The 14,618-nt window shown below is 41.3% G+C and overlaps 2 long non-coding RNA genes across 2 annotated transcripts; both read right to left on the reverse strand.

Annotated features, from left to right (window-relative positions):
- Positions 1-4,074: 4,074 nt before the first annotated feature.
- Positions 4,075-7,416, reverse strand: LOC131911900 (uncharacterized). The gene is made up of 3 exons (XR_009379455.1): positions 7,345-7,416; positions 6,472-6,565; positions 4,075-4,173 (listed from the first exon to the last, which is right to left on the reverse strand). It is a non-coding gene; the product is annotated as an uncharacterized LOC131911900 (long non-coding RNA).
- A 712-nt stretch (positions 7,417-8,128) lies between these two features.
- On the reverse strand, positions 8,129-13,938 carry LOC131911899 (uncharacterized). The gene is made up of 4 exons (XR_009379454.1): positions 13,783-13,938; positions 10,666-11,123; positions 10,541-10,577; positions 8,129-8,710 (listed from the first exon to the last, which is right to left on the reverse strand). It is a non-coding gene; the product is annotated as an uncharacterized LOC131911899 (long non-coding RNA).
- Between the last annotated feature and the right edge of the window lie 680 nt (positions 13,939-14,618).

The raw sequence follows: 14,618 nt of genomic DNA on the forward strand, positions 1-14,618 counted from the left end.
TGTTGGCCTTTATCAGGAGGTTCCTGTTCTTCTGGGATATCAATGACAATGTCTTTACATACCTTGGATGCAGCGGCTGCATTCTGTGAAGTAATCGAGTGTGCAAAGGCCTGATATTGGCCCAGGTGTGAGGATGGCTTTGAACCTACAGAAACTGCATCTTGTGATGATGAGGGAACATCATCACTGAACAGACCTGTGTGTTCGGTATGCTCCGGGTCTTCAGGAAGACATTTTTTTTTCTGATGCCCTCTCATTGTTCTCCCTTTAAGACAATATAAATTTATTAGCCAAAAGTTATTTTTACCATTCTAAAAATAGTTCTGCTCTTTGTCCTCCCCAAATTTGAAGAGCCTGTATCATGGTACTGCTTTAAGTATGTTCTTATTTCTTAAATTACTAGAGTAAATCTTATGTCTTTGGGTTGGGGTGATACCTCAATCTGCAAAGTGCTTGCCACACAAAAATGAGGACCTGAGTTCAGTCCTCAGCAGAGGTCCAAAGCTGGGCATGCTTGCAGTCCTGTGCTAGCGAGACAGAGTTGGATCCCTGGGGCTCTCTGGACAGTGATCCTAGCTCAATCTGTGAGCCTCAGGACAGTGAGAGACCCTGTTCCAAAACCCAAACTGAACAGCTCCTGAGGGGCCACACCCGAGGTTCACCTCTGACCTTTCCTGCACATGCAGACGCTCCCCCCCCCCATACACACTCACACTAACAGAAGTTAAACAGCTGTTACTTACCCAGGCGTCTTAGTTGTTGAGAAATATCATCTCTGAGATCGGATACATCCCACATGGCCAGGAAAGGGTCAAAGCAAGAGCCTTCCTCTGCCTCTTGCACGTAGGGTTTGTAGGAAAATACATGGTAATGGGCAATGGCCACGAGAAACATTTCAAGGCATATTATAAAATCCTACAACAGCCACAAAAATATTTATCATCTTTGGCTTTAAATCTAGTTTTTCAAAATGCTAACATTTTCAAAGTTATATAGGGTGTCAACTTTTAAAATATAATCCAGATTATATTCATATTTCAACATTTTTTCCACTTCAAAACATGACAAACCAAGGTTTACATCTCTTTTGCCCTCCCTCAGTCAAGTATTTCTTAATCTGTTCCCCAAGGACTGAAAGGAAACATGCAGATATATGTAGACCAGGAATAAAACCATTACCAATCAGGACCTATGGGCCATTTCTCTAGGGCTCCCGCTCCTCACCATAGAGCAAGCTAACAGTCTTGCTCACTGTTTGGATATTTGGGGCAACACTGTGTCAAACAGCTTAAACAGTAAAACCTCTTGAGTTCACTGACAGCACTACTTACTTGCAGGCCCGTGGTCACAGCTTCCGCACTCTGCCATTCCCACATACCTTTTTCAGAAATAAAGCCAACCTTCACCAACAGTGCTATAAGGCCTGCTTGCCTGTATGTCAAGAAAAGGTAAATGTCAAATCTAGATCATGAAATGACCAACTGTTTATGGAATTAGGGGCTCGGGAGGGGGCTCGGTGTATAAAGCACTTGTTGCACAAGTGTGAGGACCTGAGTTAAAGTCACAGAAGCCAGGGAAGGCTGGCATGGTGGTGCACATCTGTAAACCCTGTGCTCCTGCAGTGAGCTGAGAGGTGGGTTAAGAGAACCCTGGGAAGACTGCGGGCTGGTGATCCTGATGTGTGCAGAGTAACAGTTAAGAGACCCCATCTCAAATGAAAGGCGAGGACCGATACCCAAAGCTGTCCTCATTTCCACATGCACACATGGCATGGACATGTCGCTACTCACACAATAAACACATACATATCATATACACAAAGAGATTAAAATGTGCACCTAAAAACAGTGAAGTCCCCACTGTTCTGCCTTCAGGGCATATTTCAAAACAAGTTCTGCTTATATTAAATATACTCACCCAGCATTACAAATTTATTCTACTAGTTTCATAAGATGAATTTCATTATGTATTGTCAGAACTTCATCATTTGGCTCATATATCATTTTTGCTTTGAAACTATGTACAAACAATTAGATTCTAAGTTCTAACAGCTTGTAAGTAAAGGCTGATACTCAAGTGTATTTACATGTGCATTCATGACTAGAATTTGATTGTATTATTCATTCATTCATTTAGATACAGGGTCTACCAATGGAACCCTCGTTGTCCTAGGACTTGTTATGCTGACCAACCTGTGCTTGAACTCAGAGATCTGGCAGCCTCTGCCTCCCAAATGCTGAGATTAAAGGTATGTGCCACCATGCCTGGATAATGACTAGGATAAAAAAATAATATTTATTGCTGGCTGTGTGTGTGTGCACACACATGTAACATGTTGTGTGTGTGTGTAGGTCAGAGGACAACCTGCAGGAGTCATTTCTTTCCATCTACCTCGTGGGCTCTTTGATGGAACTCCAACTGTCAGGTTGGTGATGGCAAGCATCTTTTCCTGCTGATCCATTTCACTGGCCCTATTAATTTCAGTTTTGTTTTATCTTCCTTTTTAAGGCTTACTTCTTATGATTGGTGTGGCAGGGTGCCAGAGGACAGGTTTGTGGAGTTGGTTCTCTACTTCTACCTATACAGGGGTCCTGGGGATTAAACTAAGTTCATTAGGCATGCATAGCAAGTGCCTTTCCCCAGAAAGCTAGCCTGCCAGCCCACAGCATATCTGCATTATAATACCATCGAGTCCCAGAAGTCTCTATAGCATATGATGTATGCCTTCAACTGCTAATGATTACTTCTGGCAGTGCAATTTCATGAATTCCTTCTCCTTTGCCCTACTGAATTGCTAAACTGGATCTGACTGTTTCTATAACTCTTAGCACCTATCCTGTCCTAACACCATGACTAGTTTGCTGTTTGCTTTGTGACATTGAGGACAGACAGTAGGGCAGTAGATACACCAGGCAGACACTCTGATGGATCTCCAGCCCTACCTTGTGTTTTAAAGGACACTTACTGATAAACATTTCCCTGTCATTAAATATTTTCTCCCCAATTGATATTGTTTTATTTATGACAGATTTTAGGTAATTTATTCATTTTGAGACAGGGTCTCACTATGTAGCTGACTGGCCTCAAACTTGCTATGTAGACCCTGCTAGCCTTGAACTCATAGAGAGTCACCTGCTTCTGCCTCCCCGGGGAGTGCTGGGATTAAAGGTACACACCACCACACCCAGCATCAAGATATTTAGGCTATCTCAAATTATCTTCATCTTTTAAAAGTCACAGTGGCCATCTGACTACTTCTTTGATTGTTCAGATACAAGATAACACAATGTGGCACAATAGGCTGGTCTACAACTTGCTTTATAGAGCAGGCTGTCCTCAAACTCACAATGTGAGATTCTCTTGCCGCCCTGAATACTGGGATTACAGGTATGTACCACCACACATGACTAAGATTATTTGTTTTTTTATCTTTTTAAAACTATTTAATATTTATTTTAATATGCATGCGTTTTGCCTGCATGTATGTATATGATGCATGTGCAGTATCTGCAGATACTAGAAGAGGGCATTAGAACCACCTGGATCTGAAGTTACAGAAGGTTGTGAGCCACTAATCTTGTTAGTGTTGGGTCCTGAGCAAGAGCAGCAAAGCGCTCTTGTCTGCTGAGCCATCTCACCATCCCTGTTTTTGTAAATCTTACAATACCTGAAGGGATGGCTTTTTAAAAAGATGTCCTTGTGTGTGTCTGACTGCAGGTATGTGCATATGCTCACAGAGGCCAGAAGAGGACTTCAGACCCCTTGGAGCTAGAGTTACACGAGGTTGTGAGCCGCCAGACATGGGTGCTGGGGACCAAACTGCAGTCCTCTGGATATGCAGCACACTCTCTTAACTGCTGAGCCTCTCTCCAGCCCCAAAGACATCTTCCTAGTTCAGGTTGGCCTTGAATGGTAGTCCTGCCTCAGTCTTCCAAGAGCTGGATTACAGACAGGCACCACTGAGCCTGGCATTGTATTCACATTATTTAAAAAACTTCCTTAACCAACAGTTTTATTGGCATTTATAAAATGAGAATATTTAAGAGCAAGCAGTACTTACCAAAACAAGACAAAGGCTACCAGTTTGACACAAAGAAATTTGCCAACGGGTTTTATAGGGCTAAGCTCTTCCTTCAGCATGTTGTAAAGCAGCAGGAGGCAGCATATGGCAATCTAGAAACAAAAGCAACATTCAACATTCTGCATACATGCATTTTGCCTGCATGTATGTATATGATACATGTGCAATATCTGCAGATACTAAAAGAGGCCATTAGAACCACTTGGATCTGAAATTACAGAAGGTTGTGAGGAAGACAGTGACAGAACCTTTCCTTAAGGCCGAAATCAGAGTCTACTGACGTTTTAGTGCTTTTTTTTTTTGGTTTTTCGAGACAGGCTTTGTCTGTGTAGCTTTGCGCCTTTCCTGGAACTCACTTGGTAGCCCAGGCTGGCCTCGAACTCACAAAGATCTGCCTGGCTCTGCCTCCTGAGTGCTGGGATTAAAGGCGTGCGCCACCACCGCCCGGCTAGTGCTTTTAATATGTTGCTGAAGATGCATATATGTGAGATTTCTCAAGAGAGGTATGTAACATTTTTCCTGAATATGTTTCTAAGTGTTCACATACTGGAACTCAAAGCAATAAACAAATGATATGAATGGAAGGTTTCCTTCAGTCAAAAAAAAGGCAACACAAATTACCACCACTTTTATAAAAACTTGATTATTATTATTAGCTAGTCTCTCGTGTAACATTTACACAACACACACAGTTTATAAGGCAACACGTTAAATAAGTACAGTTTCAGCAAAACTGTGATCATGAAATCTACATCACACAAACCAGTTTCCTTGAGAGCAGTGTATAAGTCCAGCTGGCCTTACTTCTTAAAATAAGTGCCCACATCTTTAGAGTCAGTTATAATAACCAACCAGCATTTCAACAGCAAGAAGCATTTCTGGAAGCTTACTTTCCCCAATAAAACCAGGAGATACTTTATGCTCTTTTAAAATACTTCAGGATATGAGAGCAGTACAGCAAGAACCAAGCTCAGACCCTTGCACTGGAGCAGGACCACCCAGGGTGCATGTCACACACTCCCGGGACCTGGGTTCTAGCTGTAGTACCATTAAAAACAGACTCTTAACACTGAGCCGTTTCTCTGTACATAGGAACTGTGACCCTCATGCTGGGATCTGACCCAGGGCTGTGTATAGGCAAACACTCCAGGCACATTCCACAGTCATAACCCAATTTTCTAACATCTGTCATGACCTAAAATGAAATTTTGTTCCTCAATATCTTTTTCAACTGAAAGTAGCTAACTTTTGTGTATGTTTCATAAGTTTTACTTTTAGTATCTGTCTAAATGCCAATGGGAAGACCAAACTATGTCCACCGGGTTTAGAGTGTTTCCAGTCCTTTCTTATAATGGGCATTACATCCCAGAAAGCAAGAACACTTCTACCATTTCTTTAGAGTACATTCCCAGAAAAAAGACTGCTGGTCATGGAGATGAGCATGAGAGAAAGCTCTGGAGATACACACCATTTATTTCCGTTATAAACTTCCTTCCTTCCTTCCTTCCTTCCTTTCTTTTTTTTTTTTTTTTTTTTTTTTTTTTGGTGTTTTGAGAAAGGGTTTCTCTGTGTAGCCCTGGCTGTCCTGAAACTCACTTTGTAGATCAGGCTGGCCTCAAACTCAGAGATCTGCCTGCCTCTGCCTCCCAAATTCTGGGATTAAAGGCATGCAATGCCATGCTCGGTTCCATCATAAACTTCTAATAATTTATGTATTAGAAGTGTTTGTTACTGTACTGTAAAAAGCACTATCCAAAGACTTTAGATGAAATACACTTCAGCTTAAGAGAGCCTTTCAGTTCCTAGAACAGCACTCATTTTTTTTTGAAAAAAAAGGTCATTTTTAATTTTCCTTTAATTTTAAATATAGATCAGAGATTTAAATTTTTGCTGTTTTGTTTGCTTATTTATTTGGTTTTTTGAGACAGGGTTTCTCTGTGTAGCCATGGCTATCCTGGAACTCAATCTGTATGTAGACCAGTTGGCCTCGAACTAAGAGATCTGCCAGCCTCTGCCTCCCAATTAAGGTGTGAGACAGCACCACCTGGTGAACTCTTCCATTTTTATTTAAACTCTCTCCTCTCATGCCAATTAGACTTTTCCCTCTTAATGAATAGGTCTATTGCATTATGTTTTGTTTATTTAGAAGGCACATCATGCTTATCCCCACAAGGCTGTGGGGTCACAAGAGCAAACAGCTCTGCATGTAAGTCACCAAATCATTCATGAACATATTACTGTACTTCTATATTGTATAAAGGTATACATTAAAGCTGTTTCAAGTTCCATGTACAAAGTAAAAGGTAATTTTTCCTCAAGAAATAGTGCCTGATAATATTTAGCAATAGAAACAAATTTAGTACAATTAAGAAGAATGATGATTTACTTACCACTTCTGACAAATTATTTATTATAACCAAGTAAGTCCTTGCATTGGAGAAACCAAATTTCCCTTCATTGTAGACACCAACCATTTCACATATCCTTAAAAATGGCAAAAATAAACTTTATGACTGACCAAGTAAACCTTATCTTAATATGTACACTTTAGAGACTTATTTTATGCATGTGAATGTTTTACCTGCATGTATACCTGTGCACAATGTGCATGCAATGCCCTTGGTGACCAGAAAAGGGCACTGGATACTCTGGAACTAGATTTCACTAAACCTCTGCAAGAGTACCAAGTGCTGTTAACACTGAATGCTCCACTGAGTGTTCTCCAGCCCTGAACACGTTCTTAAGGTGTAGTGGTAGCAACACTTAAAATTTAGAGTCTGTTTACTTTAGTAAAGTCTGTTTACTTCAGTAAGTCTGTTTACTTTAGTAAGTCTGTTTACTTCAGTAAGTCTGTTTACTTTAGTAAGCCTAATCTTGGTTTTTCTGATGTGTTGTACAGTCTGCTCTCAAAGAATGTGAAAATCGTGGCAATCCTTTGCATTGTTCATTGTAATGGAATCCAGCTTTTATATACGTATTTACACTATTAATCAACGTTGTTTTTCTATTTGTTTTTTCCATTTAAGAATAGAGATTAGTTTTTAAGATAGGGCCTAGTCTGGCATTAAACTCTCAATTCTTCTGCCTCTACCTTCAAGTGCTAGGATTATTTGCCATGAATCACTACACTTGGTTTCTGTCTTGTTGAGAATTAAACCCAGGGCTTTGTGCATACAAGGCAAACACTCTTATCAACTGAGCTATATTCCCAGTCATGTATCATGAAGATAAAAGAAAAAAAGCTAAGGTAAGGCCATACTTACAATGCTATAAGAGTGGTAATTGGTCTGATCACAGTGTACTGCAGGACTCCCAGTTTGCATCGAAAGAGCAGCACTCTGCAGAAGAAAGAGAACATAACATCTCAACTATTCAGTGGCATCAGAACATGGCAAAGCCTCTAAATTAAAATCACGCTGAGAGCTGACACTAATTATATTGAATCCTGCCAATTTCGTCCTCCTAAATGATAGTAGGGTAAGAATGTGGTGGCAACATGGAATCTGAAGACCATTTTGAAAATATTTAATAACTTTATCTCCTAAAGCCTCCCTTCAGCTCCACTATAGTGCAACCCAGAACAGAAGGAACAGAAGAAGGTGCTGGGACCTTGGTCTTTTCCTGTTTCCCACTCTTGCCATGATACACTGCAAACCAACAGGACCAAATGACCTGAGTCTGTGAGTCAAATAAAACTGATTATCTCAGGAACTTTGCTGACAGAATTGATAGTGATGGCTCTAACTAACACAGGAGAAAAACGGAGGTACAAATGAACTGTGAGCTTGTGCACATGCATGTGTATAAAGCATTGACATTTAGGATGCAGCTTCCTGGTGAATGTGTTTACAGAAAGATTTCCTGGGACAAGGCAAACCACCCTGAGGGTGGGTGGCCATCCTCAGGCTGGGGCCCTGGACTGCACACGAGGCAGTGAGCGGAGTTCCGGCTTTCCTCTCTGCTTCCTGACAGCAGATGCAGTATGACGTCATGCACCTGCCACGTGCCTTTCCCACCATAAGGGACTGCACCCTCAACTGTGTTCCGAAGTTGCTTTTGTCAGTGACTTTGTCTCAGCAGGGAGACAAGTACAAGACAATTAGCTGCGTGATCACGTGCATGATCATTTAGGCTCCAATTCCCAACTGTAAAAATGATGCTGATTAAACATTTTCTAAGGTTTTCTCCCTCATTACATTGATGAACTTTTCTATTGGGGTAAGCAATGTAAAAATAAAAACAAAAAAACAAAAAACAAAAAAAACCTCTCAACATGTACATTGTAAAAATGTATTTTATTATCTTTCAAACTGTATTACGTGCTACATAGTGTAAGGGCTCTGCCTACTGTCCCCACCCCTTGCAGAGAGCTGACTGATATTTAAGACCCACACAGAGGCCCATCAAAACCAAACACACTTACTCTCCCATCGCCAATGGTGGACACCAGCAGAGTGGAAAGAGATGCTGTTGCTGATCCTTTGCTTCCAGGTATAACATTATATTCGGGATCCGAATTGTTAAATTATTGGTAAGGAAGATCATAAAGTTATAAATGGTGTAAGCTTCATAGCAGTCTCTACAGGTATCGGCATATATTCCAACTTTGGGGAATTTTAAGGCCAACCACTGTGGAAAAGCACAGATGTTAAAGAGAAATGCTACTGATTCAGAAAATGCAACTGAAGGCATTTTTTTCTTTTTTCTTTTTCTTTTTTTTCCCAGATAGGGTCTATGTAACCTGGGTGTTCTGGAACTCACTATGTAGACCAGGCTGGCCTCCAACTTAAGAGTTCCACCTGAGTGATGGGATTAAAGGGATGCAACACCACATCTGGCTAAAGCCATTTTCTTTAGTTATGTCTACTGTGGAAAGTGTTTTTTCCTTTTATTTTCTTTCTTGGGGTGGGGTGGGGTACAAATAAAAGACTTAGTAACTAAAAAGCATCATAGTGAGCAATCAGCATCCTTATGAGAGTCTGCATCTATGGGTTCAGCCAACCCTGGAGCAGAAATATTTGTAACAGCCCCTGACCCCAGGTCTGCACTCTGGCCTCGAACTCATGGAGGTCCTCTTACCTGCCTATGGCACTGATATTCTATCAGGTGTCATAAGCCATCTAGAGCTGACCATAAGGACAGGGGACACACTATGCTGATGCTAACCATTTTATATAAGGGAACTGAGCATCAGCACATTTTGATGCCTGGGGTGGGAAAGTATTCTCTTGTGGCTACGTATGGATGAGGGTAATTACAATATTTCATTCTTTAAAAGATTAAGAGCCACTAATCTTAAATTTAAGCAAGCGAGCAAGGAAAACAGCTACATATTAAAAATATTTGAAATATCTGCATTTTTTCATTATAATATCTTCCTTACCAACACTAAAATAAGTGAACTTGGCCAGTTGCAGTGGTGCATGGCTTTAATCCAAGCACTTGGGAGACAGAGGCAGGGGGCTCTCTGTGAGTTCGGGCCCAACCTGCTCTACATAGTGAGTTCCAGGACAGCCAGAACTACATAGTGAGACCCTGTCTCAAAAACATAAAAACAAATAATAAGTAAAAACATAAAGAAGGAAAAATCTGGGTTGCGGTAGTGCATACCTTTGAGCCTAGCACTCAGGTGGCAGAGGCAGGAGGATCTCTGAGTTTGAGTCCAGCCTGGTCTCCAGGGTTAGTTCCAGGACAGCCAGGGCTACACAGAGAAACCCTGTCTCAAAAAAAAAAAAAAAAAAAAACCTAAAACAAAAACAAAAACACAAAAAAAAACATGAAAAATTTCACTATCAATCTCTTTTTAAAAGTCAATATTTTGTGTTTATTACTTTATTAAGCATTTTTTTTGGTTTTTTGAGACAGGCTTTCTCTGTGTAGTTTTGGTGCCTGTCCTGGATCTTGCTCTGTAGACCAGGCTGGCCTCGAACTCACAGAGATCTGCCTGGCTCTGCCTCCCGAGTGCTGGGATTAAAGGCATGTGCCACCGCTGCCTGGCTATTAAGCATTCTTTAGTAAGCATAGTTAAGTGTCAGAAGAGAAGCAAGGCGGTAGTGGCGCTTGCCTTTGATCCCAGCCCTCACTGGGGAGACAGAGGCACGTGGGTCTCTGAGTATGAGGCCAGCCTGGTCTACAGTATGAGTTCCAGGACAGCCAGGGCTACATGGAAAAATCCTGTTTCAAAAAACCAGAAAAAAAGGTGTCATAAAAGACTTTTTAAAAAGATTTATTTACTTTATTATTTTATGTGCATGAGTATTTTGCCTACATGTATGCATATGTGCCTAGTGCCTACAGAGATCAGAAATTGGGTTCCCTGGGACTGGAATTATAGTTGTGAGCTGCCATGTGGGTGCTGGGAATTGAACCTGGGTCCTCTAGAAGAGCAAAGTACTCTTTACCAATGAGCCATCTCTCCAGACCAAGAATTCTTAATGCAATACAATGAAAGATACTTACACTACCTAAACTGTATACTGGAACCATCCAAAGAATCCTACAGAAAGTAAAACATAAAAAACACTTAATATGTTTATGATTTAAGTCAGTCAATAGTAGTAATAGCAAATACATTAAGATTTGACCTCATAATAGGTTTTTGAAGTTTGGGTTGTGTGAAATGCACCAAGTGTTGCAGAATCCCCCAGAAGGACACTTGTACCGTCACCAGCATGAAGATACCAGCAATAAACCACGCTTTAGTGTGTACTCCAACCTTGAAAAACAAAAGAACACATTGGTTTAGATTCTGATATTAAAACTATAAAGATCAATATTTTTGTCTTAAATTTTCATTAGATTACTAATACTGCTTTGTATTTCCCAAATAATTAGTAGCAATTAAAAAAAGATTTACTTTTTAGTAAATTCTATGTATGTGTCTGTGTGAATATGCGCATGTGTGAGTGTGGGTACCTGCTGAGGTCAGAAGAGGGTGTTACAGAGTGTGGTAGCACACACCTTTAGTCCCAGTAACTTGGGAGGCAGAAGGTCTCTGTGAGCTCCAGGACAGCCTGACAAAAGAACCCTCCTCCTCCTCTTCCTCAAAAAAAAAAAAAAAAAAAAAAAAGAACATTTACATGATATTTTGCCCATTCCTAGTGTGTTATTTGCTTTCTGTATCTGATTCTTGTTTGCTGTTTATGAGCTATCTTGAGGAAATGCTCCAGTTAAGCCTCTAACCTTGAACACAAAAACAAAACCTTCCTTTAAACTTCTCAGTCCCCTCCACCTATTGTGCTATCATTTCTCAGGCTCCTTCGGAGTCAAAATCTTCAAAACTCATATATTCTCCGGATTCTAAGTTTCCACCACACATTCGTACTTCAACAATTCTGTTCTGGGTTTGGTCCTTCCAGCTTCAGTGATCACTAAGCTCCCACTGACCTTTCTACTTGTGAAGAGTGACAGGCAGGTTGGCAAGAGTGGACAGTATTCAGAATGTCCCCTTGAAACCCTCCTCCTGGGCATTCACTTCATTGGTTCCTTGTGAATTCCTGGGAAATGTCGGTGCCAGGTCTTTGCTGTTCCTTCTCTGTGTCCTTGATCTCAAGCATTCTTTAACTGCAGACACTGTCTAAAGTCTGACCATTAGTACCTAGGTGTGTTCCCCTTTCAGAGGTCGGAACTTAACCCCTAATGCAAACAGCCATATTTGGAGATAAAGCTGATGGGGACTTAGATGAAATGAGGTCATAGTCTCATAGGGCTGGCGATCTCAAAATGAGATCGTTCAACCACCTGAGGATTCAGCAAGAGTATGGCCATCTGCAACCTGAGAGTACCCTCCCTAGACAGCAACCTTCTGGCCCCCATGATATCTGACTCCAAAATCATTTTCAAGACTGTGACAAAACAAATTCCTCTTGAAGGCACTCAGTTCATGGTATACACATGTGCTTCTGTGTGTGTGAGTGCAGGTGTGCATGTGTGGAGGTCAGAGGTCAGCTCTGGGAAGTCAGCTCTCCTTCCAGCTTAGGAACCAGGGTCTCTTGTTTCTGCTGCTGTGCTGCACAGTGGAGGCTAGCTGGCTGGCAAGCTTCCAGGCAATTCTGTGTCCACCTCTCATCTTGCCATAGATGCCATTCAGGTGGGTTACAGAGAGGGAACTCAGGTGGTCGGGTTTCCTGGTTATTGCTCCACCTGCTGAGCCGTCTTCCACAGCCCAGTTTACGGCCTTTATTATGGCAGAGAGTAGATTAAACAAGACGTGTACCTGCAGTTGAAACTGTTCTGAGGTCCAGACTTGCATATCCAAGTGCATTATTTGACAGGCTCACCCGCACGTCCTCCATTAAACATCCCTGTCAGAACTTGAGGGACTCAACTTGGGGTGTTAGCAGTTTACACCGCAGATTAGAATTGGTCTTAAAGGTTCATGGCACTTTCAAACTACGCTTGAAGCTCACAGCTAAGAGAATACTAAGTGAATTAAGTACTCCAAGGAACACTAAGTGAGGAAATTATATTTATATTATGATTGCTATACCTAAATTTAGGTGGACATATTTTAAATAACAAAAAACTGAACAAATGAGAAATACTTAATGTCATATCATAAGAGTCTTAAATAACTATATGAACTATAATAAGAAAAGCCAACAAAAGTTTAGTGAACAAAATAACCCTACAGACATGTTTGGACACATTATTTAACTAAAATATTTCCACACTCAAAAGCGGGGGTGGGGGGGGGGTGGGGGGGGTGTCATATGCATGGTATGTCATAACTCTTCTAAAATAATAAAGTACTTTCTGGTTATTATTAATAATTCTAAGTTCATTTTATACATATATTACGGATATGTTAGGTATTCAGCTTGTAATACTTTAGTAATGTCACAACATGATGTCATGTTGTGACATCAACAAGTAACAAAAGGCTGCCGGAGAGATGAGTCAGGTAAGGGGCTTGCCTCCAACACTGCACTGATCTCTTGAGCTCAGTCCTCACTCAGCACTCATGATGGAAGGAAAGAACAACTCCCCCAACTGGTCCGTCCTCTGACCTCCACAAGTGGGCCATCCCACGAATACACCAACAACAAATACATAAAAAAAAAAAAGAAACAAATACACGAGGAACTTTTGTAAAACTTTTGCTTTGACTGAGGAGTAACTTCAAGTGGCCAGCATAACTCAGTTGGTAGAATGCTTGCTTGCCTCAAATGAAGAAAGCCCTGGGTTCCATCCCCAGCTTTGAATAAACAGAAGCACTGAGAATGTGGACGTTGGAGGACCATCCTAGGCTACAAAGCAAGTCCCAAAACAGCCGGTCTACATGAGGCTTTATCTCATTAAAGAAACAAATAAAAGATGGAACTTCAAACGTAAAAACAATTAGCAAAGTCCAACTAACGGGAATTCTTTCGTTTCAGGAAGCAGGCTAAAAGCTTATAAAATCCAGAACGTAGCTTTCAAGGTAGTTTATCTGATCTGGTCAAGCCCTATATCTGCACAGCAGATATGATTTCAAGAGTAGTTTTCTGGGAACTGATGGGTACTGGCGAAGCATTCTAAGCAGCAACATTAACTATTTTTCTCCACCCGGTCCCACCTCCACTTGTAGCGGCAAAGTGAGATCAGACGGGTCTGTTTAATGTTCAGAGATGAAGTGTTTTTCTGACCCCCAAGCATTAAAGGCTGACAAAGGGATTCTGTCAAACAGACTAAGAAAGGGTAGAGGTGCTGGACTCTCTTACCTTCTCCTGTTGGTGAAACTTCGAAACACCAAAGGTAACAAAGATCAGCATGCTTACAATATAAATGAGTATGACCAGGGGTCGGATCCATCGCCTCCAGTTTTTCCTATTGCACACACAGGCCATTTTCATCAGTGAAAAAGCACTGAACAGCCAAAAAAAATGAACCAAATCAAGATTTTGGCACTTTCACTTCTTTAGCTGTTTTCTGTGATGTCAGACCTCAGACCTTTATAATTGGGCAGCTACGGAGGAGGGCGTGACTGTAACCAAGGTTACCGAAGGGCGTGGTGGGAGGGATGCCGGGGAGGGTAGTGGAGGACTGTTGGCTTCCCTAACTTGGCTGGTCTTAGTGGATCCTGAGGAGGATTCCGGAAGCTGTAGGGACTGGGGACGTTTCAGAAACACGTGCTGTATTACCCAGACTTTGTTCCATCTAAAGGAAAGCCTTAGTGTGGGACAGAGCGGAACTTGAGACAGGCTTGTTTTCTGAGAAGGCTCCCTGGTTGTCTTTAGGGATGGAATTAGAAACTGGCTGGAAAAACACAGAATAGGAAACCTTTGCTTAGATTTCAGTCAGTTGCTAAAGTTTAGAGCCCTAAGGAGGTATTTCTCTGCATAATTTCTGAACCAAGTAGAAGAATCATTCTAAAAAATAGCTTATTTGGAAGTAACTGCCAATATGAAATGTTCACATTTGAAACGTGTGTTAAAAAGTCCTACTCATTTAGAATTCAAAAAGTTGGAATTCTGACACCACATTCTGTGCACTCAAAGCTTTCAGTTGTATAGGTTTGCAGAGCAAATAAATGGCAAACGGGATCATACGGTCTCTC

Source organism: Peromyscus eremicus, chromosome 5, assembly GCF_949786415.1.
Source record: "Peromyscus eremicus chromosome 5, PerEre_H2_v1, whole genome shotgun sequence".
Lineage (NCBI taxonomy): Eukaryota > Metazoa > Chordata > Mammalia > Rodentia > Cricetidae > Peromyscus > Peromyscus eremicus.